The sequence below is a fragment of the Ictidomys tridecemlineatus genome, chromosome 1 (genome assembly GCF_052094955.1).
Source record: "Ictidomys tridecemlineatus isolate mIctTri1 chromosome 1, mIctTri1.hap1, whole genome shotgun sequence".
Taxonomy (NCBI): domain Eukaryota; kingdom Metazoa; phylum Chordata; class Mammalia; order Rodentia; family Sciuridae; genus Ictidomys; species Ictidomys tridecemlineatus.
Genome location: NC_135477.1, coordinates 209,868,185 through 209,895,410, shown reverse-complemented (window position 1 = coordinate 209,895,410; position 27,226 = coordinate 209,868,185). Strand labels below are relative to the sequence as shown.

General features: G+C 39.0%; 1 long non-coding RNA gene across 2 annotated transcripts in view; it reads right to left on the bottom strand.

Moving 5' to 3' along the window:
- LOC120885601 (uncharacterized) overlaps positions 1-24,765 on the bottom strand; it is a 220,967-nt gene extending 196,202 nt beyond the window's left edge. For both annotated transcript variants that reach the window (XR_013423263.1, XR_013423262.1), the window contains exons 1-2: positions 24,630-24,765; positions 18,312-18,445 (exon numbers count right to left, since the gene is read on the bottom strand). This is a non-coding gene — a long non-coding RNA (uncharacterized LOC120885601). The remainder of the gene's footprint in view (positions 1-18,311; positions 18,446-24,629) is intronic.
- Positions 24,766-27,226: the final 2,461 nt, after the last annotated feature.

The window sequence follows — 27,226 nt, the reverse complement described above, 5'->3', positions numbered from 1 at the left end:
TAAGTATTAAATTTTAGGGGCTCTAATATAAAAGGTCTTAGATTTTAATTTCAAATTATACTCACTCACTGCTAGTATATAGAAGAGTAACTGACTTTTTTGTATTAGTATTGCATCTTACAATTCTACTTTAATCATTTTTTAGTACCAGAAGTTTTGGTGGTTTGGTGGTTTAGTGGGTTTGTTGGCTTGTTTCTTTCTTGTCAATTCTTTTGGAATTCCTACAGAAACAATCATTTCATCTTAGACCAAATGCAATTTTATTTCTTCCTTCCCAATCTGTATATCTTTTATTGACCTTTCTTATTCTATCAGATTAACCAGGACTTCCAATGTGATGTTAAAAAGCAGTGGTGAGAAGAGATTGATATTATTCTTGATCATTGAGGAGAATCTTCAAGTTTCTCATAAGTAAGTATGCTACATCTGTAAGTTTTTGTTTTGATTTGCCTTTTTTGTAGACATTATATATCAAGTTGAGGAAGATTTTCTCTATTCCTAGTCTACTGAAAATTTTTATCATGAATGGGTGTTGGATTTTGTCAAATGCTTTTTCTGCTTCTATTGATCTGATCATATGAATTTTCTTTTGTAACATATAATGTGATGAAGTACTTTGATTTTTCAAGTGTTGAATCAGTTTTACATACCTGGAATTAATCCTGGTTGGTTATTGTATACAACTCTTTTAATAATTCATTGTTGGATTCAAGTTGCCACAATTTTTGAGAATTTTTTACATCTATGTTCATGAAAGAGATTTTCCTGTAGATTTTTTTTCTTATACTGTCTATATGACTCTTCTAGTCTTAAAATGGTTTTTATATTGGGGTAATATTGTCCCCATTAGGGAACAGGTAGACATGAGTAGTAGGAACATGGACATTGATGGGTCAATTCTACAGATTGAGACTATGTGCTAACTCTCAAAATGTTTTTAAAGAAACAACTTATAAATCGTCCTGGCCCTACTCTGACTTAAGATAATAACCGATAACAAACAGTGCATTATTCACAGGGCTAACAGTGTTTGCCCAAGACTCCTCCTTTGATAAAGGAAGAGAGATTGCACTAAGTAGAGACTGGAAAGCTCAATAGCCTCGAGGTTTGTGAAATCAATTTCTAGATAAAAATCAGCTGGCACAGACCAAGATGACTAAAGTTGCCTTTAGGTCCTTGGCATATAATTTAATCTTACTGTAGTTATAAATTTTTGCCCCCTGGGTTTCACTTAGACACTCATGAGTAAGACATATAGTAGGGATTTAGAAATCTGATACAATTCCACTGTCAATCAAGAGCTAGAAGGTGATACTCAGGTGGGACCCTCTGGAAACTATGCCTCAACCCTAATAAAATCTGGGACACAAAGAAGGGAGTCATTGATCTCCTCCTTGAAACAGTCTATTCTCTCCCTTGAGCGTGTTTCCCACTTCTTTCTCTTCTAGTAAACTTTGCTATGTTTTCATTACACCTCATGTAGTGTTTGAAATCTTCTCTTGCAAAGACCAAAGAGCTGAGAACACAATGCAACTTTTCAGTAATAATAGAAATAATTAGGAAATATTCCCTCTGCTTCTGTATTTGGAAAGAAATTATAGAGAATTGGAATAATATCTCCTTTAAATATTTGGTAGAATTAAGCAGTGAACTCATCAGGGTCTGGTGATTTCTATTTTGGAAGAATATTAATTATTTATTCAATTTCTTTAATAGAGTATCTATTTCTTCTTGTATGGTTTTTAAAAGATAACATCTTTTAAGGAAAGAAATTTCATAGGGATTATTAAATTCATGAGCATAGAATTGTATGCAGTATTCCTTCATTATCCTTTTAATGTCCCTATGATCTGTAGTGATGTCCCTCTTTCATTTCTGATGTTAATAGTGTACATGTTCTCTTTTTCTCATTAGCAGGCTAAAAACTTATTGATTTTATTGATCTTTTCAAAGAACCAGGTATTAGTCTCACTTTTCTCTTGATTTCCACTTTCAATTTTATTGATTTCTTCTCTAATTATTATTCCTTTTCTTCTGCTTCATTTGGGATTAATTTACTCTTCTTTTTCTTCTTTACTAAGATGGAAAGCTTAGGTGGTTGATTTTAGATAGTTGTTTTTCTGATACATACATTCAGTGCTTTGGCTACATCCTACACATTTTGATAAATTGAATTTTCATTTTTATTCTGAAACTTTTTGATTCTCATATTCCACATTATATGCTTCCATGTCGGCCTAAGTATATTTATTTCATTTTAACTATACAGATACTTCATATGTTACTTGATCAGTACTATTTGATAAGATATTTTTGTCTTAACTTTGATTCTATTAAAACAACACTTGGTGAAATGTCCATGTATACATTTGTGAACACATAGGAATTACAGGTTTTTATCAAAAAAATAAATTTCTAATAATAGGATTATTTAGTCAAAAGATACATGCATTTTCTGGTATGGTAGATATTGTCTAATTGTGTTCAAAAAAATTGTTGCACCAATTGATATATGATCGACTTTCAACAGGTCGCTGCCTCTTTTTTTTTGCAGTCACCTTTCCTAATTACATCAGGATGTTATGTTTTGCTATCATCAGATGTGACATATGAGACCTAATGTTTGGGTGTTGATATGTTCTGTTGGGTAAGAAAATCATAGACAGAAGCCAAGGAAATAATGATAGAAATAACTCGAGGTTTCCTGCAACGAAAGGGAAGGGGGAAAAAAGATTAGCAGGGGAAAAATGAAATTAAAAAATGGGGCAGGTGGTGGTAATAAAAACTTCAAAGAGATGAGGTTGTGGTAACTAATACCAGGATCAAACATAATGGGGAAACTGAACAAGGTGTGTTCTTAAGAAAAAAACTATTTCAAGAATCTTCTTGACATAAAATTCCTAAAAACAAAACAAAGCAAAAAACAAATAACCAGTTCTGGGTGTAGACCTAAAGCTAGGAGTAATTCTTAATATTTGTTCAAAGAGTCCTATATGTAGCTCTAGCAACTCTTTATTTTCTCCGGAGCTAGTGATTGAAAGAGGAGGAGAGAGAAGAGTGGAATTAAAGTCAAAGCCTGGCTTGTTTTAGGAAAAAATAAATAAACTGAATTCTGAAATTTTTGCATTTTGTTTTTTAATGGCCCTCTCCTTAAGATTTATTTCATCATGAACCCTTTTGCAGACAGGATTCCTCTTTGCTGTGGCAGAGGCTTCCCTTAAGAAGGGATTGCAGAGACTACAATGTCACACATGAGAGAGGACTCTTCCTTTTGTTTCTTGGGGAATGCTGAAGAATTCAGATTCTAGTACCCACTAAAGCCTCTGCCTAGAGTTGTTTCTATCATTTTGCTACAAGCGGAGTTCTTGCACCCACCCATTTCTACCCACTTCCTAGTACAATAAGCACTAATATATTCACAACAGAGAAGCTGCCTCTTTCCCAGTCACAGCTCTATTGACTTGTTTGGGGTTGGTTTGGGTTGAGTCACTAAGAAACATATTAGCTTAGGGCACTAATCTTTTTAATAATAATGCAGATTCCTCAAATAGACATTGAGTTTGGGGGCCATTCATTTTCATTATCTCTTCCCATGGGAAAACCTAAGAACACAGCTTCCTCCTTTTAAACAAAAATAAGCTGAATCCCTGTTGGTATTTAACATCTTATTTATTATAAAATGTTCATTCTTTGTCATTGTGCCCAAAGTCAATGCTGCAAAGGAAATGATTTTTAAAAATAGAATAAATAGGCTTAATAATACCAACTTTTAAACAAATTTTAAACTCAGAACAATCCCTATTGGACATCTCTGCCTTACCCTAACAGTAGGTAAATGACATCTTATCTTCTTTGTTTGACCAGCATGAGTCATGAAGGGTGGGGGCAAGAACAATATCTTTGCACCAAATAGCATTTCTTTCCAGTTTCTAGCTAATATATGATGAGTTTAGGTTGCATGGGTTTTGCAGGCTACTTCTTTATGACTTAATGAGCCCAAATGACACTACCAAAGGTTATACCAATTCTTTTTTATTTATTTGTTTACATAGGGATGGTGGTGTTGTTTTGTTTTGTTTTGGGTTTTGTTTTTGAGACTCCTTCTCACGATGTTGCCAAGGCTAATGGCAAACTTGTGAGTTCAAATGATCCCCTTACCTCAGCCCCTCAAGTAGCTGGAATAGGTGCATACCACCTAGTCAGCTACACTAATTTCTTTTTTAAAACAAAAGAGAGAGGGGCTGCTGAGAGTGGATGTTAGGAGCTGAGCTATTTTCATTATCTTCTTTTAGGCAAAGCAATAGCTACAAAGCACAGGTACCAGCTTCTACAAATCCCTAACTTCAGAAACTCATTTGCAATGAGCTTTCCATACCTATTTAGATGGAAAGTTACTATCTCTTTTCAGTGAGTCTATCAAAGCAACACACTTTAAAAATTCTCAAGGGACACATAATCACTCTTTCAAAATAGCAATGTGACTATAGCAGCCTTCTTTCCATGCAGCTAAGCAGGACTGTGAATGGTAATGGACACAGCTAATGCCTTTTGGTTTTTCTGTGGGCAAGGGAATCTTACCACCATATGTAATTAGTAAGGGGAAAAAAAGCAGAAAAAAAGACAGTCTCATTAAAAGCTAAAAAATAAATAAATAAATAAATAAAATAAAACACTAACAAATAGTCTAAGGTACATGCATTGAGTGCCTTTAGGGGTGTGGAAAAGGAATAGTTTGAGAACATCATAAGATTGCCAACATAGTAAATGAGCAGGACTTTCTAAGGACCTGTGGAAGGAAAGAAGGCAATCCCACAAAAATATGCAGATGCTCTTGGGTATCCATGATCTTTTAGTTATTACTAGTTTTCTTCTCAGTTAATATATCTGGCATCTCCATTTTCTCCAATAACAATAGCAACAAAAAGAGTCTCAGTATCAGTCATTAGATCACCTACTGTGGATGGGAGGTCCTGTTCTGACTCTTACCTGCTAAATGTGGCAGAAGTGGCTATGTAAAGGTTTCAAAAGACCATGACACACCTCTTCTGCCAGGCTGTGGATGGGACAAAGCAGAGCAGTGCATGGGAAACCCGTCTGAGAGAGGAGATGGGTGTCCCTTGCTCCCTCACAGACTCCTCCCCTGACATTCTCTCAAAAGCCTGATCTCACTGTCTCATAATAATTTTACTTATTTAATTACTGAATACTCACTACACACCAGTCCTATGACAGGCAGTTGACATGATATCTCATTTAACCTTCAGTTCTCCCAACCTGTTTTACATTCATAGAAACCGTGAGTATCCATTTAGTAAGTGGCAGGGATGAAAATGAAGCCCAGATCCGCCATTGGTAAAGTCTGTAATCTTTCCTATACTCCATGTTGCATTCTTTGGGCTTCTATACAATATCCCAGGCTGGTATCATTTTATATTAGTTCATATTTCATTCTATGTGTCCGTGTCTCCTTGCACAATGGAACTCACTCCTCTGGTGAATGGAGTGTGTACTGCCCCTGTTAATCTAGCATGAGGCAAGGCACCTAATATTTGTGAATGCATATAGAATGGAGAGAAATGAATCTTTTCCCAAAGATATCAAAAGACATTATGAGAACCATCTCTTTGGTCAGTAGTATATAGAAAGAGGGTATCAGGGTGGTGGTGGTAGTGTGTAGAAAATGCCTCAAGTAGCCAATAAATCATCTTGCTCAGTTTCCTGTACCCCTCAGGAATGAGCAAGGCCACATGGAGCCTGTTGCACATAGGCATCAGAGAAATCCCCAGATGTCACATCCCTACCACAAAGGCAATGTGGCTATGGCAATCATTGCTCTCTGAGGAGTCAAGATCACATCAGCCAACCAGCTCCATGTTGGAACTTCAGTGGTTTCCTGGGCTCCTGTGCTAATCTTTAAATAGCTTCATTAGATGATTGATGATTGACCCATTATTAGGAGGCCACTGCATTATAAACCTTCAAACCTTTCGCTATTCAGTGATCTCAAATGTAATGCCAAGAAAAGAGTTCCAACAGGTAATAAATAAGACTTAGAAGATGCATAAAAAATTAAAGGTTGGGTCAACTATTAACTGGCACATGAATTTTATGTTAGTGTCACAATCTAATGGAAGAGGGGAAAGAAGCAGCATCTGAAGATCAAATGGCTTCCATCACTGCCCTTCATACAGAACCTCACCATGTCACTTCACCTTGCCGTACCTCCACCTCCATAACGGTATGGTGGAGACTGAACACTGCTTGATTCTCAAATGACCTTCTAGGTATCATCTAGATGCACTTGATAGCCTGAGTTTCTTTCCTGAGCCTCATGTAAGCATATGACATATGTTTCTACAAACCTCTCTGTTTTAAATCCTCTCTCACACAAGTGTATATCATTCAGAAGTTTCTGTCAAGGACACCAACCCAATTTGAAAAAAAAAGAAAGAAAACAATGGGAAGAGAGAATTATTTTTAATGTCAGAGAGAAAAACAAAGTACAGAAACAGATTTCAGAAAAGCAAACTTCAGCTTATCAGTTGAGCCATGTTACTTTCCTTTAAGAAAAGAGTTTAAGCAGGCATGGTGGTGCACACCTATAATCCCACCAGCTTGGAAGGCTGAGGCAGAAGGGTTGCAAGTTCAAGGCCAGCCTTAGAAATTTAACAAGGCTTTAAGCAACTTAGTGAGACCCTGTTTCAAAATAAAAAATTTAAAAAAGGGCTATGGATATGACTCCATGGTTAAGCATCCCTGGGTTCAATCCCTGGAAGGAAAGAAGGAACGAAAGAAAGAAAGAGGAGAGGGAGGGAGGGAGAGAGAGGAAGGAAGGAAAGAAAAGAGGTTAATACCTACCTTTGCTGTCATCAAGAACAACACCTTTGTAATGACTTATTGAGTGATTTGAGAAAATCTGATCACAAAGTATTATAATTCTCATGTCAATTTGAAATTAAGAAAATACTTGACATGTTTTTCTTGGACAAAATGCCAGGGAGCAGAATCTAAGACTCATTGTGGAGGGAAAAATCCAAGGTTCTCATCAAATATCCACCCCCAGCTCACTTGGCCAGTGCACTCTCACTTTTTAAATTCTCTTCTTCTCCTGGGTCTTTTCTTCCTTTTTCCTGATTGTCTCATTGTCAGCTGTCTCTCCTGGCCACCTCTAGAAACAACTCCTTAATCTTTCCCTCTTCCTTGCTTGTTTTGTGTAACATTTTGGGAGCTGGAAAACAGGGAAGCCAGGTCTCGAGGAAACCTGAAATTTCCCCTGAGTAAAGTACACAAGCTTGTGACATCTTGTGTTAGTCAGCTTTGTGTTGCTGTGACAGAATAACTGAGAAAAACAAGTTCAAGGTGGAAATGTTTATTTTGACTCATGGTTTCAGAGATTTCGGTCCATGATCTACTGATTGTATTGCTTTGGGCCTGAGGTAAGGCTGGACATGGAAGAAGGGTGTGGCAAAAGAAAGCTGCTCAATTCTCAGCTCATGGAGCCAGGAAGCAGAGACAGACAAAAGGGCCAGGACAGGACAGGGTGTCCCAAAAGGTACACCCCAAAGGACTCATTCCTCCAGTTATGTCCTACTTCCTACAGCTCTCAATAATGCCTTCCAATCCACTAATGGGGTCAGATCCTTCATGATCCAATCACTTCCCCAAAGACTCAAGTCTGGACATTTCAGCACTGGAGACCAAGCCTCTACACAAGAGCCTTTGAGGGATATCGCAAATTCAAACCATAACCTGCCTGTAGTTGCTAATTTCTCATCTGAATCACAGAGAGTGAGTTTGTCAGAATCTGTCAGAGCAAAGAAACAGGAAGTTACAGGATTTCCCCTTCTCTTGGGAATGAATAAAGTAGCACATACTGTGTTTCCCAGCTGCCAACTGGGCCAGACTGACCCTAGGATAGGTAAATGATACATGATCTTGGAAGCAATTCTTCCTTTGTGACTGGGGCCTAGCTGAAATAGGGATGGGCCATATGGTAGGTTGGGCCTTCAAAGCCTAGAAGGATGAGACTGGTGCTCCATGCTGTGATCCAAAGGACTATGTGAGTTGCTCTTGAGCACGTGTTGAAATGTCAGCTCCCTGGAGACACACAGGAATTTGGGCTGTGCACTCTGAAGTTCTCTTATACCTTTCCTAAGCTTGTAATTCAATTTTCAGTAGGAAAAAAAAAAAGTAACAGCTGGCATTTTCCATTTATGGCTCTGCATAAAACTGAAAATACTTTGTGTGCTTCTGGGATTGGGGCTGGGGGTGGGGTAAGATGAGTTACTGAGCCGTAATGGGTCCTTAAACAAACAAGCCAAGTATCCGTGGAAAAGCCATCTAGGAAGCTGTATTTTTATTAGTCCTTCTTTTAAAGACCTATAAGATTTTTAAAGAACCACATGAATTCTGTTTTTAACTTGCATAAAAGTCTGCAGTTAATTTTTATGAGATTTCAAACCCCTGAAAAACAGGTTTGGTAAAATCACTGACAGGACTTGAACTGCAAGGTTTAGGGAGACCTCAGGAAAAATAGACATTTTTATTTCGTTCGTTCGCTTTCCTTGAATGGCTGGGTGGATCAGATATTGGTAAATATTTCAAGGACAGAAGATCTTATTTCACTATCCTCCCATGGAAAAAGCCATCCATGAGTGACTTTCTACTGGCTTTTAATGATGAAGTACAAACCATCAAAGTCAAGGCTAATGAATTTCAGCTAAAGAGTTTCCTTGGTTTCTGATAAGTGATGTTGACATACATCGTAAAATGCACCACCAACTTCTACCCCCGCCCCTTAAATCTCTAAAATGCCTGTCCAACTTAGAATTCCTGATAATATTCCTGGAATTGGTTGAAAGCATGAAGTGTCAGCCTGGATGCCCTCATCCACCTGCTGAGCCCCAACCTGATCTGTGTCTGCACATGGAATCAATTAAACACATTTAAATTATTTTTTCAATCCTGCCATATAACTGACTCTTATCCTTAAAGTCAATTAATTGTTTAATTCAAATCCCCCCCAATAATTTACAGTGTGTTGGAATTATTGGGGTGGATCAAATGATCCTCCTGATGGTTACTATCTATATAAACACAACATAAAGCTACTAGTCCTAGGAGCTGAAGGCAGGTGATTTTTTTTCTCCCATTTTTTTTTCTTTGTCCCGAATCCTCTAAAAGTAGGTCAAAATGTGGCAATGTCCTGACAATTTTGAAGAGCCACCTCAGTATATACAATATTTACCCATGCCCTCGACACTCCCCAAATAAACAGTGAGTCAGGAGGCCAGGCCCAGCAGAGAACCGTCTTCAAGAGGAGGAGTGAGAGCTCAGAACCAGGGCACTGAGTCTATGTCCAGGGCATTGGGCCACAGTAGCAGGCCATCAGGAAACATTCTGGGCTTGGTTCCCACCGAAAGGTGAGGTTTCAATTCCCTTCTATCACCTCTAGATCCTTCCATCCCCCTCTTCCTACCTGGCCCACCACCTCCACCCTGGAAGCCAAGCCTCAAAACAGACTATATTTGGAAACTGCTTACCTTGTGGCCAGGATGTGAAATATTTTAAACATCTTAACCCTACACCAACAGCGATCAGTGGTTTTATTTTCTGTTCACCCAAAGTGCAAGGACCAAATGTAAACAACTTTTTAATCACAACATTATTCCCAGAATGGCCGGGGAATTTATTTTGGGTTTTGGAAAGAAGGCATTATTGTTATGTGTCTCTGAAGATTCAAGTTTGGGAGTAGGAAGTAAAGACCGATCCAAATTAAAGATTATGCTAGCAAACGCAAGACCAACCACATATACTGCAGATAAGCACGTCTGGGTGAGTGGACAGCTTCCTCTATAGCAGAGTCAGAAAGGACAGCTGAAAAACAGAATTAGCCAGTATGGAACATGTACTGACATTCTGCACACCATATATGTACACAAATCCATTTCAAATATTATAAAATCCTTATATGTTTTCCAAACTTGTCTCTCTCTCAACAATTAACTTCATTAGAATCCTGAATCCCTAAAATATCTGATGTAATCTACTCCCACTTTTTTCATTTGACAGATGAAAAGACCAAGGTCCAGAGAGATGAAGCAACTCCTCCCAAATTTTTAGAGTTTTCTGTTCCCCTAAATGTGTAATAGGACACAAAGCAGTAACCTACGTGACTTGGAACAGGCAAGCCCGTGTAATGCTGTGTGTTTGGATCTTGACCAACTGTGTGATCTTGAGCAATTTCATTATTTCCCTGAGCCTCAGTTTTCTCATTTCTAACAACTAGGATAACAACCTTACCTTTTTAGGGTATTTTATGAGGATTAAATGAGAGAATATATTTAAAGCATTGAGCACAGTGCCTTACATCTACTATGTATTAACAAAAGTCTAAATAGTTATTGTGGTTATTATGAATACTTCTGCTATTAGCATAATGATCTATGGAAATATAAAGTCAGGATCAAAATGACAAATAATAATGGCAATAATTACTATTGTAACAAAAAAGTGACTAACATTTCCTGAGTATGTGCCTGGATCCATTATTAATTTATGTGAGTCCAACTCAAGACTTCCAATACTATAGATAAGGAAACTCTGCCTTAGAGATGCCTAAATTTTGCTTACCAGCTAATAAAAGATGTTCCTAGGATATGATACTAAGTATCACAGAGTCTAGAAATCTTGCTGTTATGCTAAATAAAGACTATAAGAAAAAATAAAACAAAATGTTTGATTTTATGAGTGAGGTCTTTGAGTCTTTTCCAAAGTAAAAGTTATGAAAGGCTGCATTTTAAAGGAGGGTATCAATCACTTCACTTAAGCAAGTCAGACTTTTATAATAAATGTTATGGCTGAATGTGAGGTCACTCAATGTCAGTTCAATACCCCTTTAACAGGGTGCTATAAGTCAATCCTGCCATCTTAAGATTTATCTCTGGTGTACACTAAAATTGGTTGGTTTTCTATTGATTGAGCATTTGAGATACAAAAGCCTGAGAATTGGCTACTATTTATTTAATGTATCCTTGTATCCATCAAATTTGCAGGAATGCTATCTGCTGTTTTAATGTGGCCCAAAGCTTCCCAAATCTGGCTCCCATAATTGTTTGGGAAATGTCATGTGTTTGAGAAATGGTAAACTGCCTCTTTTCCTACTTGTAATTATTCTGAGATTTTGTTTGTGCAAGCTGATAAACAGGTTAACTTTACCCAGGGATGAGGTAGGGGTTGGAGGGCAGATGAAGCATACTACTAAAGGTGTTCAAATCTCTCTCAAAAAGCTTCATCTCAGTCAAAAGGCCCACATGTTGCAGAATGTTGGGAGGAGGGTGCCTTAAATTGTGAAATCTGTGAGGGATCTCATTTTTCTGGAACTCCCTGACATCTGAGCCCTCGTGTTGCTGGAAAGAGTCCAAGAGCACCATAAAATTAGGGCTGGTCCTGTCTGAACCGAGTCCAGATCATTTCAAGGCAGGGAAATAAATATTGAACCTAGTTAAATGTTGCTTGAGATTATGCTTGGCACTGAGTGTCCAGTCACCAATTTACTCTTAGGTTACATGGGTTATTTTGAGCTCAAATGGATATGCCGGGGCGGATGCCTTCAATGGCAGCAATTATTTGCAAGCACAGTTGCATTTCTGACACATTTAATGGAATGGAATGTAAAGATTTATGGGATGGTGTTGGGTGGGTGGAGAAGACGTTAAAGTCGTCGGTTTCATGCTCCTTTACTCAATCCTGGATCATAGTTAGCTTTCCCCATTCCTTTTCTCCCTTCCCTTGCCTTGAATAAACAAACCTCTTTTCTTTCTCTTTCCATTTTCTTTCTTCCCTCCTTCCATATAAGACAATAACTTGTAAGTTATGAATGAAGAATAGGAAGTCAGAATCACAGACATCAAAAGGAAGAGTTGTAAGAATCTGTAGTTCATCCAACCCCAATTTAAAACTAAAAAAAAAAAACTGGGGGTAGTTATTTGGAAAATAAATATTTTAAATGTTTAATTACACATTTAATGAATATATTTTTGGACAAGGGACCCATAGCACTTATGCACTCTGTCCAACTATCCGATCTGAGCCCTGCTGTATCAGCCTGTGCCTTTTTCAGTTTAGGACTGATGTTGGTCTGGCACATTAGTGCCATGAGATGGAAGTCACATGTAGCCTCAGTCTTTAGCCTGTCTTTTTTTCATTAAGAGGAGGATGCTTCCCAGGACCAAGTGTGCTGCTGCTGTTTTTGGTTGCTCTGTCAGTCACAGCTCAGCCAAATGCTGGGGCAGTATTCTGGGCTAAGAGAAGCCTCTGGAGTCAGACAGACCCACACAGGACTCCTGACCTGTGCTGTATCAACAGCTGACTTTGGAAAATTAATTTAAAGCTCTGTGAGCTCAGTTTCCTTATCTACAAACTAGGGATGATAATAGCTCCTACCTCACAGGGCTGTCTTAAAGATTTAATGCGGTAAAGCACATAAAGTGCTTAGGTCAGCACCTGGCATGCAGTAAACACTTATTAAGTGGTAGACATTATAATAATTCCCAAACCATCTCTCTGAAAGGCCTGCAGACTCAGTGAAGCTGTAACTATAGCCCCAGGCCTCTGTAGACCAGGGCGCTGAGATGGCAGTGGCTCCAAGGCCTGGCAGGTGTGGAAAATGAGAAGATCAGGGGCACATGTGGCAATCAGGCAGGAACTGCCTTAGCAGCACATACACCTGATTCTTGGATTTCAATGATGAGTGTTCAGGCTCTGAGCTGTTTCCACATGGTATAGCATGGGGAGAGGCGCTGCTCATCATTAAAGCACAGATATTTTCAAATGGTCCATATCTTGAAAAATTAGACACAAGACAAAAGAGTACAGATGAAATCCCACTAGGAGGAAAATCAATAAGGAATATCTTTTTAACAAAGCTCCAGACTTAGACTGTCTTGTTTCAAGAACTTTTTGATCCAACTTAAGTCCAGGAGCTATGATATACATGTGTACACGATTTCATAGTTCCCAATGCATTTCCCCACAGTTTCTCTTACTTGAGCCTTCCCAAAGGCACAGTATGTCTGTTGCCTTACACACTACACTGTTACTTCTTTTCACTAAGGCTTGATCACCACAACCCCTACCATACTCGCTACCCAGCACTCTCCAATCCCATCTGACTCTAACTAGAAGCCTCCAAATGCATAGGCTCTGAAGAGGGTGAAAGGTAAGTAAGGCATGAAAAACCTCCAGTTTGAGAATCTGGTCATGAATATGAACCATGTAAGAGAGGACTTAAGAGGAAAAAACTAAGTCCAAGAACTTCTGGGGGATTCTTTACTCTTCCAGCTTGTAGACCCAAAGTGGACATGAAAGGTGATTTCCTTTGTGTGAGACGGTTGAACACAAATACAATGGTGATTTTAATGATAACATGTCCCATAGAACTCAGCCATAAAATAATATTCTCACCAAAGCTACAAATGAATGGATGGGGATTTTATGAACCAAGGCAGATAGACTTTTCTATACAAACTCCATGCTCTTAGCCACAATTATTTTTTGTCTCTTCCAACACACTTTCATTGAGTCCACCATGGCCCTGGTCTTTGCTGCATGGTGAGGAAAGACCTGGGCTGGTTAAAGAGCAATACCCACAAGGACAGGCAAGACAGATTCAGCGATGTTTGTTTCACCCTCGCCTTGTCCCAAAACCTGAGAAAGAAAATACTGATAACAATTGGTATCTTTGGGTAACCATGTGTGGATTACTCATCAGAGAAGGCATGATTAAAACTATAGCTATGAAATGATTATTTCAAAATGTCCCATATGGCCCTTCTCCAATCAGACCCGAAGCTGTACCCAGTTGAGGTAGACACTCAAAGTGAGCCAGAGCCACCACCCAGAGCATGAGGAGGAGCTCGGCCACTGTGGAGAGCTCAGGGACAGCTCCTTGATTAAATGTCAACTACATGGGAAAGAGGAGAGGCTGACTATATATTAAAACATGTTCCAAAATGGTTTCATCACTTCATTTTTAACCCAGAACGAAGAGGAACGTTTCCTTGGTAGAAAGCACAATTTTTGCCTCGGCTCAGTGAGAGAACTCAACGCAGCGTTGACACTGAATTATCTGAATGCTGGAGCGGTCCATAAGCAGCCACTGGACTATAACTGAGGTCACCTGGAGCATGCCAATGACGTCTGTAGATCCCAAGATGTGATTTCATTAATCTCTGTGAATTTATCAGCTGGGCATTTGCCAGTTTAAAATGCCATCGTACATGGGATTAGGAAGCTACCAGCACTATAAGTTCAAAGGAGTCCCGGGGAGGGTTCTTGGCTTCATCCAAGGGCAAGATCCTGTGGCTGCTCTAAGAGTCATTTTTGCCTGAACAGTAAGAGCTCTGCTGGCAAGACCATGGGTCTCTGAAGGCTACTATGACACCACTGTGACATATCTGTAATAAACCCAGAGACAAATGAAGTACATAGGGCTGGAGGCAGGGCTGAGGTGACTGCAATCTGAACTTCCTTCCAAAGCCTGACCACCTTCTCTCCTCTGGATGCCCCTCCTCTCTGGTGATGGTGAAGGACAGGTGTTGAAAGTCAGACTAAACAAGATTTGAACAGCAGCTCTGCTCACCACGATGTGACCACGAGTAAGTCACTTAACCTCCCTGAGCCTTGGGTTCCTATTTCATGGAAGTTCCATATGCTGATTGTGAGGATCAACAGACAGGATAGGTTTGAAGACACAACAGTGCCTGACTCTGGGTCAGCATCAAGTCGTGATAGATCTTACTTTTCCGTTAAAGTTCCTATCTTGCCCCTGCCCTTAAGCTCAGTTCTGTTTATGGGGGCAATGCTGGGATAATCTTCCCTTAACTCTTTTGAGACCTGTTTTCAGCTGACATAAAAAGCGGTCAAATCACAAGCACACAAGCCTTAATGAGCTGCGTTGGAGAGCATGTGTATTCAATAGAAGGTTGATAGTCCTCAAGGGAATTTCGATATTCGAGGTGTGCAGGTGGGAGAGGTTTATTTGAACCCTGCAGGTGAGTACTGGACATTAGGGGTGGAAATAGGCCAGGTTCACATAACCTGAGTTGATTTTAGGATAAGTGCATTTAAGAGAAGTTTTACAGGCAGATTTGAGAAAACTTTTTCCAGAAGACTGAAGAGGACCCAATATCACCAGATGGAGGCCAAGATAAGATCACACTTAAGAGCACATGCTAGTCCAGGGCCATCTTGCCTTGAGCTGAGCCTGCAGCCTGGTAGTGCCTGGAAAAGGATATGCAGTCTTGGAGGTGCCTTGATAAATCTCTCCTCTGCCATTCTAACACAGCCACACCAATTATCTTCTTGTCCTTCCTCACCTCCCTTGCACCTCCTCACACACATTCACACATGCAATCCCTTGTTCTAAGTCTGAGAAAAGGAGAATAGACAAAACACAAACTAAGGTCCACATGTGGTCAAATGGAGATGGTCACGTGCAATCATGTGTATCCTTAGATGGCAAGATTCATCACCAAAGTCTCCACCTCCTTTACTCTCCAAAAATAATCCACCTTCTTGCAGATGGATTATGACAGTCCCACTTTTTTCTCTCTCCTACTCAGGCCACCATGTGCCTGTGGCTGGCCATATAGCTTTGAAAAGCACAAATGACCAGAAGGGACCAAGTAGAGTGAGAAAAGGCGGGCACTGTGGAACTGTAGCATTGTCCTCTGTCCTCTTGTGATTGTGACTGCTTCCCTGCAGGGAAGGGACACCCCTTTCCCTCCCTATCAAACAGGCAGCCCAGGAGGGCTCAAATTCCCAGTGGGAGGGCCTTGGCCTGCTACAACTAACTTTATGTGGCTGGAAGCCCAGCCCATTTCTGTGTAGCTTTGGGCATTTAACAAATGCTTTTAATGATGATGATGATGCAACACTTTGAGCTTAGATCTGTCAGAGCCCCTGCAGCATGCGATGGTCCCCTGGGAAACATATATTATCTGAAGCTTTCCCTTTTGCTTAATTACATTGTACTAATGTTCTTTTTCCACTGGATTTCTCCTCTACCAACTCCCCCACCCAAACCAGATTTCACTGTGGGTTGGATTTACATAAAAGACCAGCACATTATAATTGTGATGATTGATCACTGAAGTTTCCTTGGGTTCAGATTGTTTCCTAATGTGGGTCATTTTTCATCATAAAGAGTCAGCTGATAATGATGTCATTTCCATTGCTTGAATTTCAAGGCAGTGGCCACATATCACAGAGTTTAAATGACTGTCTATAGGGCAGCAAAATCCTGTCTTTATCAGTTTAAAGCAGTTGCTGCTTTACTCCTGGGGACAAAACAAGAACTGGAGCCTCCTAAAGCTCATCAAATAATAGCAGGATGCCAGGAATACAAATCTGCATCTGGGCTGGGGGAGGGAGGGGGCAGCAGGGCAGGTGGTGAGGCAAACCTGTTCCTGTGTGAAACTGGGTGGTAAGCATCAGATAAAAACAACAAAGTCACACTCAACAGAAAATAGGCCCCACTGCTAGTCCCTGAATACATTAGATACATTCTCCCACAATCACTGAACTGTGATTCCACTGTACAATTAACAAGGAAACATTGAAATCACTTGTGAAGAGCTTTGGATTAAACCCATCTCGCCAGGTATTACTGTTTGTATACGAGCTGTCCCCCAAAAGCTCTTGGGTTAATGCAGAAGGTGAAATGATTCGATTATGGGAAATGTTACCTAATCAGTGGATTAATTCATTTGATGAATTGATAATTTGAATGGACTAACTGGGTGGTAACTGTAGACAGGTAGGGTGTGGCTGGAGGAAATAGGTCACTGGGCACGTGACTTTGGGGTTTATATATTTATTCCTGGCATCTCCCTCCCTCTCCTGTGATTCCTGGTTGCCATGAGCTGAGCAACTTTCCTCACCTCACCCTTCCACCATGACGTTCTGCCTGATTTGGGGCCTGGAGCAATGGAGTCACCTAACCCTTGACTGAACCTCTAAAACCATGAGCCAAAATAAACTTTTCCTCTGCTAAGTTGTTCTGGTCAGGTGCTTTGGTCACAGCAAAGGAAAGCTGACACACGAGATGAGCCAATAAATGTGCCTCTCATTGAGTGATTGAACTTTTTGATGGGCCTGGAAACTGAGTAAAGTATGAGTATGAAATAAAATGATGTCACATATGTGTTTAAAACAAATAGCTGCATCATTGCAGTTCCAGGACTTGCAGGCCCTAAAGCATGGTGAGTGAGCTATGCCCCAGACAGTCTGTTTTTTTGCTTCTAGCCACCTCCTATGTGGTACTTCCCTCTGGGACCTTCTAGCACATCCTGCAGATGTTAAAAGTTTTTAGCTTAGCCCCAGCCCTGCTTTCCACTGTTTCTCATTCAGCCCAGATGTTTCTTCTCTCCCCAACTTCTTATTTTGAAAAACTTCTAACTTAGAGAAAAATCCTAAGAACTGTGCAACACATATAACCTGCTCCCCTAGATGCACTAATCATTCATATTGTCCGGAAATTGCTCTATTTCTCTATATTCTCATATACACATTTTTAATCATTTGAGAATTAGTTGCTTTAGCTTGCATCTTTCATGACACTTATATATTCCTACATACTAAACTGGTTTATTCTCAAAAAAACAAAAAGATTCTCCTCATTTCCATAGTACAATAATCATACTCAAGAAATCTAATGTTGGTATAATGTGACATAATTTTTTAAATTCTCCAATTTTTGTTCATATATAGTCTCATGCAGCTGATGTGTGTGTGTGCATGTGTGTGTGCGTGTGTGTGTGTGGTTTAATCAAAGATCTCACATTGCATTTAGTTGACTTTAGTTTTCTTTTTTAATTTGCTTTTGTTTTGTAGTATTAAATTTATCTTCATTTCAATATAAATATTCTTTTCAAAACTTTATTTCTTATTATAGTGAAAACACATCAAGAGGACACAGATCCAGCTTTAAGGGAAAACTGGGATGATTTGAACATTAAAATGACATATGAGGGCTGGGGTTGTGGCTCAGTGGTAAAGCACTGGCCTAACACATGTGAGGCCCTGGGTTCGATCCTTAGCACCACATAAAAATAAATAAATAAAGGTATTGTGTCCAACTACAATAAAATAAAAAATAAAAAATACTTTAAAAAATGACATATGAAAGAAATGGTTCTGACACATGAGAGGGGGTAGAATATAATCTGATATTTTAAAATTTCACAGAGAAAGCTCTTATTTACAGAATACCAACTGAAAAATCAGCAAGAAGTCTAGAAATTAATTACCTTTTTGGAACCATCATAGAAATAACTAATTCAGGAAAGAATCATCACTTTTCAATCCACACTGGTATCTCCTTCTTCCACAATGAGAACGCACATTCCCAAAATCCCTGGTATTTTTACTCATGCATTCAGTCCTGCAATACACAATATCAACAACTTATTAAAAGATTAAAGAATTCTTTACAGTTTAACTTTTGTTCTTAAAAATATCACATTGGGGGTATATTCTTAATACTTTGTTCAAAAGTGAGTTCAGTAATTTTTCTAATGTGATTTTTTTCCATTTGATAAAAAGTTCTCTGGGTTTTTTTTTTTATTTTTGTTGTTGTTCACTTAAATTCACTCTTCATATTTTTCTGTCCCTCTTAATTTAATTTTATTTTTTGGAAATGTGAACCATTAACACATGTTAAAACTCAAAACTAAATAAAAAATTATATTCAGAAAAGTGACCTCTTCTTATTCCTGGTTCCCACTGACTCCCATAGATAACCAGTTTTACTCATTTTCAATTATTTTTCATGTGTTTCTTTTTGCAAAAGTGAGCTAATTCACTGGCGTTTCTTATGCCATTGACATTTCTATATCTTTTGTACTCATCACTTCTGGAAATTAGAAGAATAAGAATATACAGGAAAACTTCAAAAGGTGAATTCACCCCAAGGCCATTTCCTGCTTGAGTTAGAGTAGGGAAAAATCCTCGGTTTCCCTTACAAAGATCAGAAAAGGTGAACAGTATGGAATAAGGATTCTGGAGCTAACCCTAGTCATGTGACTCAGGAGGCTAAGGACCGTGAGACTCCTCAAAATGTCTACTTTTTGTTTGGGCAACGAATGAGAAAGTAAAAACTTGCTCTACTTCTAATTCTTGTTAATATGATCAAACTAATTAGCCCGGCTATAGTACCTTTTAGACTTAACACAAATCTAATATTGCCCTATATCTTAAAACCGTTCCATGGTTCCCTGTTGCCCTCAGTCAGGATAAATTCCAAACTTCCCAACTGCTTGATTCTCTTCTCAACTTGTCCCATTTGCTTTGCTCACACTGACACACTCTTACTACCATCCGTTAGGAAGTCAGCTGGGTGGGTTTCACTTCCATCAATCCCACGAAGCAATTCTGTTTGCTGAGCACCCTGAGAAAGTCTGTTACATTGCAGTGGTGCCCACTCCTGAAACTTGGGTACTGGGTTTTTGACGGGACCTCCCATTGCTCTAACTATTTGGAAAGCCACAGTAAGATTTGTGAGTTCAACTATTATGGCTTAGATATGAGGTGTCCCCCAAAAGTTCATGTACAAGACAAGGCAAGAAGGTTCAGAGGTTAAATGATTACATGATGAGAATTCTAACCCAATCAATGGATTAATCCACTGATAGGAATGGACTAGGTGGTAACTGAAGATAGGTAGGGGGACATGCCTTTGGAGTTTATATTTTCTCTTTGGTGAGTGGAGATCAATCTCTCCCTCACCCCTCCTTCCTGATTGCTATGTTCCGAGCTTCTTTTCATCTCCTCGCCCTTCCACCATGAGGTTCTGCCTCACCTCAGGCCCAGAGTAAAGGAATCAGCTTCCTATGGACTGAGGCCTCTGAAACCATGAGCCCCAAATAAACTTTTCCCTCTCTAAAATTTTTCTCATCATTTCTTTTGGTCACAGCAGTGAAAAGTGGACTAAAACAGTGACCTTCCAGCCAAGGACAGGTGGAGGAAGGCTTGTACATATTGTGGGTCCTGTATGGTCCTATATTGTTGGCACCCTGAATGGTGGGGACCACTGTCCCTACCCAGAGCCTTTCTTGCCTCAGGCTCTCAAGTTCCTGCCCTCTGCCTCCCTTTTGCTTCAATTTTTCATATTTCTAACCAAACTAGTAAACTGAGTCTCCAAAGCCTTCTCTCCATTTGACCGCTCTTCTTGCATGCCTGTTTCCTGGATCTTCCATCAGAGCCTGCAACACACTCCCTAACACTTCCATCAATCCTGGCATTTAATCTTGGTCTGGTTTCTTCTACTGTCTTCCACTTCATCCTTCCACTTGAAGAGAAGCTGGAAGACTGGCAATTTTCAGGCTTTTCTGTGAAAGAGAGTTACCCAGGGAATTCTGACTCATTGTGTTGAGGGTGGAACACGAGAATCTGCACTGCAATCCAGGCAGGCCCAGGACACCTTAAGAAACACATTAAATAAGTAATTTGGGTTCTTTCTGTCACCCTTCAGCCTAAGCTGGGCCTTCTGAGTGCTATAGATACTCTTTCTCCTAATTACTTACAATGACCACTCACCCAATTATCTCCAGTAGAATCTGCCTTCAGCTGACCCACACAGGAGCTTCAGCTCTGAGAAACACCTCTACCCTTCATCCCAACTACATCACTACACTTAAACAACTGATCTTAGAATTGTGAATAATAATATTTTATTGTCCACTCAAATGATGGACATTATCTTTCTGTCTACTCATACTCAGTTTATTCACATCTATGTAATTTTTACTACAATAAAATAATAGTGCTTCTTTATGTGTTTCATTTGTAAAGATCATATACATATTTAGAATTCTTTTTCCAACTCACAGAAAACAATCCCACTAAAAACCAGCTAATCACTATCAGTTTCCTCATAAACATAACAAAATCAAATCGGGCTCAACACCTTAGAACCAGTGCAAATTCATGAGAATTACTACCACCCAACAGAGGAGTGCAACTAGGAGCAGTGGAAGATGTCACGACCATTTAAAAGCAGAGTCTGGAGCAGGAGGCCACACTAAGTTCAGCTGGAGCACATCATGACTGGGGTGGGGCTGCAGAACTGTTTCCCTTGACTTGGGACATGGGCATGCTTGTCTTTTCTTCTGAGGGTATCAACAGCTACCTTGGCCAAAAATGTGTGTAGTCTTACTTGAAATATTTTTTTTAAAATAAAACAGAAGGGATTCTAAGAGGTATCTTAGGAATCTCAGACCACACTGAAAATTTGGGAAAAGGAATTAGAGTGGACTGCACAAACAAGAGTTTAAAACCTTTGTAGCCATTTCCTTGACCTATGCCATCTCACAGCACAGTATCAAGAGCCATGGTAATGTGCAGGCTCTGGGGTCTTTATGATGAAATTCTACCCATATTCTGCCACCGACCAGCTGTGATTGGGGCCAACTCAGTCTCTGTAAGCATTTATTCAAGGTAAGTGTTAAGTCCTATGATGCTGGTGACAATGACTGAACTAATGAAATCAGATATTTGACACAAAATAGATATTTAATCAACATGATTATTTTTTTCTTTCTGTGATAATGCATATAACAAAATTGACTGTTACAGTCATTGTTAAGGTATAGCTTCTGTGGCGTAAGCACCTTCTTTCTAGAGATGGGCAACCATCCCTAGAAATTTCTCCTATTCCCAAACTGAAACTCTATCATTTATGTGTGTGTGTTTGTGTGTGGTGTGTGTGAGAGAGAGAGAGAGAGAGAGAGTGTGTGTGTATATGTGTGTGTGTGTGTGTGTGTATATGTATGTGTGTATATGTGTGTGTGTGTGTATATGTATGTGTGTGTGTGTGTGTGTGTGTGTGTGTGTGTGTGTATGGTTTTGATGGATAAGTATTTGTTCATTCATTTATTTACTTATGGTGCCAAGAGTCAAGCCCAGTGCCTCACATGTGCTAGGCAAGCACTCTACCACTGAGCCACAACCCCAGCCCTCTATCATTTTTTAAAATCCTTTAGCTGGTTTTGGTCATATTTATAAATGTCTTAGCATTTTGTTCCTAACACATAGTAACTTTAGTATAACATCAGGGAACACAAGATCTTGTTTTATCTTTTGAATTTCATTTTTGAGTTCTATTTGTAGAGATTGATATTTTGTTGATTTTATGCTTCCTTAGAAGTTTACCAAAGGACAAAGAGAAACTTTACTTTTTAAAAAATAGAATAAGACAAAACTAATTCTCTCTTGCAATTTTATATATCTAAGATATATGATGAGATCTTAGTGATTTTATTTTTCCTATATCATGAAACAATTTGCTATTTGTCATCTTGGTAATGAATTTGTGGTTACTCACCAATTATTTCCTGCTATACTTAAAGACAATATGATAATATGAAATGGAAAAATGATAGAATTTTCTAAAATGTTTATGCACTAATGAAATAAATCATCACTGTTGCATCACCCTTCAGTCTCTTGTTATCTTGCCCATATTATAGCATTGTTCTGGAAGGTTTGAGAGAAGACTGAAGACTACATCTTTGTAACTATTTTTCACTTTTCAGTGAACATAGTTGAGAACTCATGATTTTCATTTTGTATCCACAATGACAAATAAAAGGAAATGTATAGATGTTTCACAATTATTGGACAAATTATAATACTAGCATAAAGAGATTTCAAAATAAGCAAAATCAGGCTATGAACTTTTCAGATGATGATATATTATACAAATTTTCTCAAAATTTTGGACTCAATGACTTGCCAATATATTGGTAAAAACAAAAAAAATAAAGTATGGTATTCTCAATAAATTAGTCACTCACAAGAAGAACTTCATCATGTAATCTTTTATGATCAGAACCTGGATCATTCTGTTTTGCTAAATTAACATGTAACAACATTGTTTTGTCTCATATGATTATTGTGAAACAAAATTTGCTTGATATGAATCTTAATTGGACAAGGCATGCATAGGAAAAAGAGGTGAATGTAAAAAAATAGATAATATGGGATTTAAAAATCAGTTAAATTGGTTATTCTAATGATATTTATAAATCTAAACATGAAAATGTTTTTTAATTATGAAACAAAGAAGCTCAAACTAACTATGAGCCATCAAAGTCTTCAAAAGTATTAAACTCTGATGATGTAACTGCAAGAAGATAAAATCAGAACTAATGACTAGACAAACCTTATAGAAATGTATTTGAAATTTGGAATCAGTATTACAAGAATAAGTGGGGTTTTTTTGTTTGTTTTTTTTTGTGTGTGTGTGTTTGTGTGTATATGTGTGTGTGTGCGTGCATGACAGCTGATGACCAGTTAATGGCATTCAAAGTACATTTTAGACATTATACCTTCTAAACTAATATGGAATAAAAAATGGAGTTTTCCAAGTTCAAATTGCTAAAGTTTCTAATAAGTTTGTTTCTCATAATTCTTCTGATTTTACTTCTGTAAAATATTCATAAAAATCACTTATAATTATAAAAACACAAAAAGCATTCATTGGATACAAACAGTAATTTATAAGAACTATTGAAAGTAACTTAAGGATTAATAATTCAAATGTTACTATCATTATCATTGACACCATCACCAGAGTTCATTTCATCATGTTTTTATTCTAAAAAAGAGACCACATCCTATGTTCCTTGAAACAATAAGAAGGGCTTCCAGGTACCAGCAGTTCTGAGATATCCTGTTACTGCCCCCCAGTAAAGAAGGGTACCAGCATGCTTCCCACTATGGCATGCAAAAAAGCATATGTGTGGGCCTGCTGTGGCCAGTCACAACTTGTGCCTACTTCCTGGAGGGACCACTTTCATTGACCACCACCCACTTCCGCTGAGTCACACAAGACTGGACAACCTTTGACAGGCTTAGTAATATACCCCCCATGCTTTTGAAGAGCTCAACCTTTAGAAAAGAAGAAAATCTATAGTCCAAGTGGTCCTTTTAACTCTTCTGATTAAAGATGGATTAAAGATGAAGGAGACTATGGGAGATGGCCATCTGGGTAAAGCAGGGAATACACACACACACACACACACACACACACACAAATCATACAACCGAAAATAGAAAAGAACAATAAGGAGGTCAAGAAGAGGAAAAACATAAAAATAGAAAAGGGAGGAATTTCTCTACATACTCTAAAGAGAAAAATCTAAGACAGTAGAAAGAAAACTCAGAATTTCATATATATTTTTTTTAAGTGAGTAAATGTTACACCCCAATCTAAGAAAGAACTTTCTGGTTACAAAAGTGAATTCCCAATGGAGAGCAAAATGAATGCATGACTGCAGTTATCCCTACATAGACAGATACATCAGTGGTGGCCAAAGGACCACCCAAAAAGTGTGCTACAGAAGGCTCCCTGAGCTTGGAGGGGATAAAACTGAACTCCCTCAAGGTCTCTTTCATCTCTAATAGGACGACATCACAGGTAAGACAATGAGTCCTGCAATCAGTTGGCTTAGGCTTGAATCCCAGCTCTACATATCCTGAGGGCCACTGTCGAGCTTGACCAAAGCTAATTTGATCACTCCTAAAACAGTGAGCAAGTGCAGAGTAAAGGTGACAGAGACACACACCTGTGCAGGAGATTGTTCCCTTATGCCCTTCTCCAGTCTTCTTTGTTCCCCCAGGAGACTGACCCAAGGAGAATGCCTTAGCAGGCTTACATGTGTTTCCAACAGTCACTTCTGGTTGAGTCCAGCAGGCTCCTTCCCAGCAGGAGACTGGAGGAAGGGCAGGGCAAAGGTAGGGTATTTATGACTATGGCTAGCTTCCCATGGATCCTATCTGACCATCTGGATCCCTCAACTGAAGGTCACTGTGGCTCTCAGGGTGACCCCGTATCCATAACTCTTTCCTTTTTTATTCTGGAAACTCTACTTTTTCCTCAACCCTCCATGCTTTGAGGTGGTCAGCTTCTTTGTTATTAATTCAAGGACATTGCACTATTTTTTATGGATCCCTACAACTGCTCCCATATATAAAGAGTCCACTTATTTATCTGTTTCAACTAACTTAATTTGAATGTGAGTCTGTGCTTTGCCAGGACCCTGACCCTACCTTGGGCTTGCTAAGAGGATCCGTATGGTAATGTACATAAAGTATCTGATACTTATAAGCCTGGTATTTTTCCTCATTTCTCTGCCTCTCTCCACCCCCCTTTTCATGTGTGGTTAATGCTTTGGTCAGATCTTTATCTGATTCTTTAACCTAGAAGTTAGCAAGTTTCTTCTGCAAACATTTTCTGCATAGTCTGTTGGACCTACTCAACTCTGGCCTCATAGAATGAAAGCAGTCTTCATAGCAATGATACACGAATGGGTGTATTGGTGAGCCAACAATATTTTATTTATGAACACTGAAATTTGAATTTCATGTAATTTTTATTCTTCTTTTGATTATTTTTTCAGGCACTTGAAAACATAAAACCATTCTTAGCTCACAAGTTATACAAAAACAGGCAGTGGGCAGGATTTGGCCTACAAGCCCCAGTTCACCAACCCCTGCTTATTCAACATATATTAAGACTTAGCATTTCTGTAGCACCAGAGAGTTATGATGACCTGAATTATTATTCTATATTTTTTTTTCCATTTTCCATTTTGGACTCTACAAATTCATTCTTTGAAGCCAAAGCTTGCTGACTCTTTCCCCTAATCTCTGCCAACTGGTTTTCAAATCCTCTGCCATAACATATTCAAACCACTCCCCTCTCTAGCACCTTCCAGAGTTAGTGTCCTTGAAGCTGTTCCCACAGTAGAAGCCCATTCCAGCACTTTTCATTGAGGAAGAGGTACGTCTAGGACCAGCCCTGTGATATTCACTGCATGGAAATAAGAAGAACTCCAGTATATTTAGACAAAGACTTCCCTGAGCAAGGCTGGGAAGAAGAGGTTTGCCTCTGTAGGACTCCAGCTGATCATACCCCCCACCCACCAAGGCTTATGCACATTCAGGGAATTTATCACACGATTAGTCCCTCTTCCCTCCTTTTCGCTGATGGACACTCTGTTCAATCCGCACAAAAGTACTGGTAGATGCTAAGGTGCTTCACCTGCTCCAAAAGACCACAATGACTTTCATAGTCAAAGATATTCATAAATTTTAACAAATGTTTTCAAAATAATTACTCAAAGCAGTGGTTTTCAATCCTGGCTACATGTTAGAATGACCTGGGAAGCATTTTAAAGATGCCAATGAACAGGACTCAGCCTACAATGATTAAAATTTTTATCTACAGATTTCAAAGTAACTCTGGTAACTCTGGTGCAAGGTGAGGTTTCAGAGTCATGGACTCAAATGACCAAGGAAGGAATTTTGAGACAGCTGAAGGAGGTCAGGATGTACCCATTCAAACCATGACTCCAGGGCTGGAGTTGTGGCTCAGTGGTAAAATATTCACCTAGCACGTGTGAAGCCCTGGGTTCAATCCTCAGCACCATATAAAAATAAACAAATAAAACAAAGGTTTGTGTTCAATTACAACTAAAATATAAATATTTAAAATAAAAAGCCATGACCCCTTTTCATTTTTCTTACTTCCCACCTACCATGTAAAACTTCAAAAAAAAAATAAAATAATGTAGTTCAGAGGTTGTGATGGACATAAACACTACTGGGTACCTAAGTGTGTATGAATTTTATTAATTACTTGCATTCATCCAACATCTGTTATTAAGCTCCTGCTTTGTGCCAGACAGTTTGCTAAATATTACAGACACAAAGATGAGGAAGACAGGCATGGTCTCTGCCCTCACAGAGCTTCCATACTTGTGGGTGGAAAGGGTAGGAAGAATTGAATGACCAATTACACAATTATTATGCACATGAATTATGGGCAGACTCATAAAGTTCAAGGTGCACCTTCTGGGGAATGTCACTTCATTGGAGGAGGTCAGATTCTCTTGAGGAAGTGATACTCTAGCTGAGCTTTAAAGCATGAATAAGAATTACCCAAAGACTGGGGATGTCGCAGGAAAATGTGCAAAGGTCCTATAAGCAACTCACAGGACCTCAGAGCTCCAGAAAAACTGAAAAAAAAGGCAGAGTGGGTGAAACTTAGAGAGCAAGAAGAGAGTGGTGAGATGAATGAAGATGGGGCCAGGTAAGGCTTTGGAGGCCTGACTATAATCCAATGTATTATCCCATCGGTTCCTCACTAACATCCTCATTT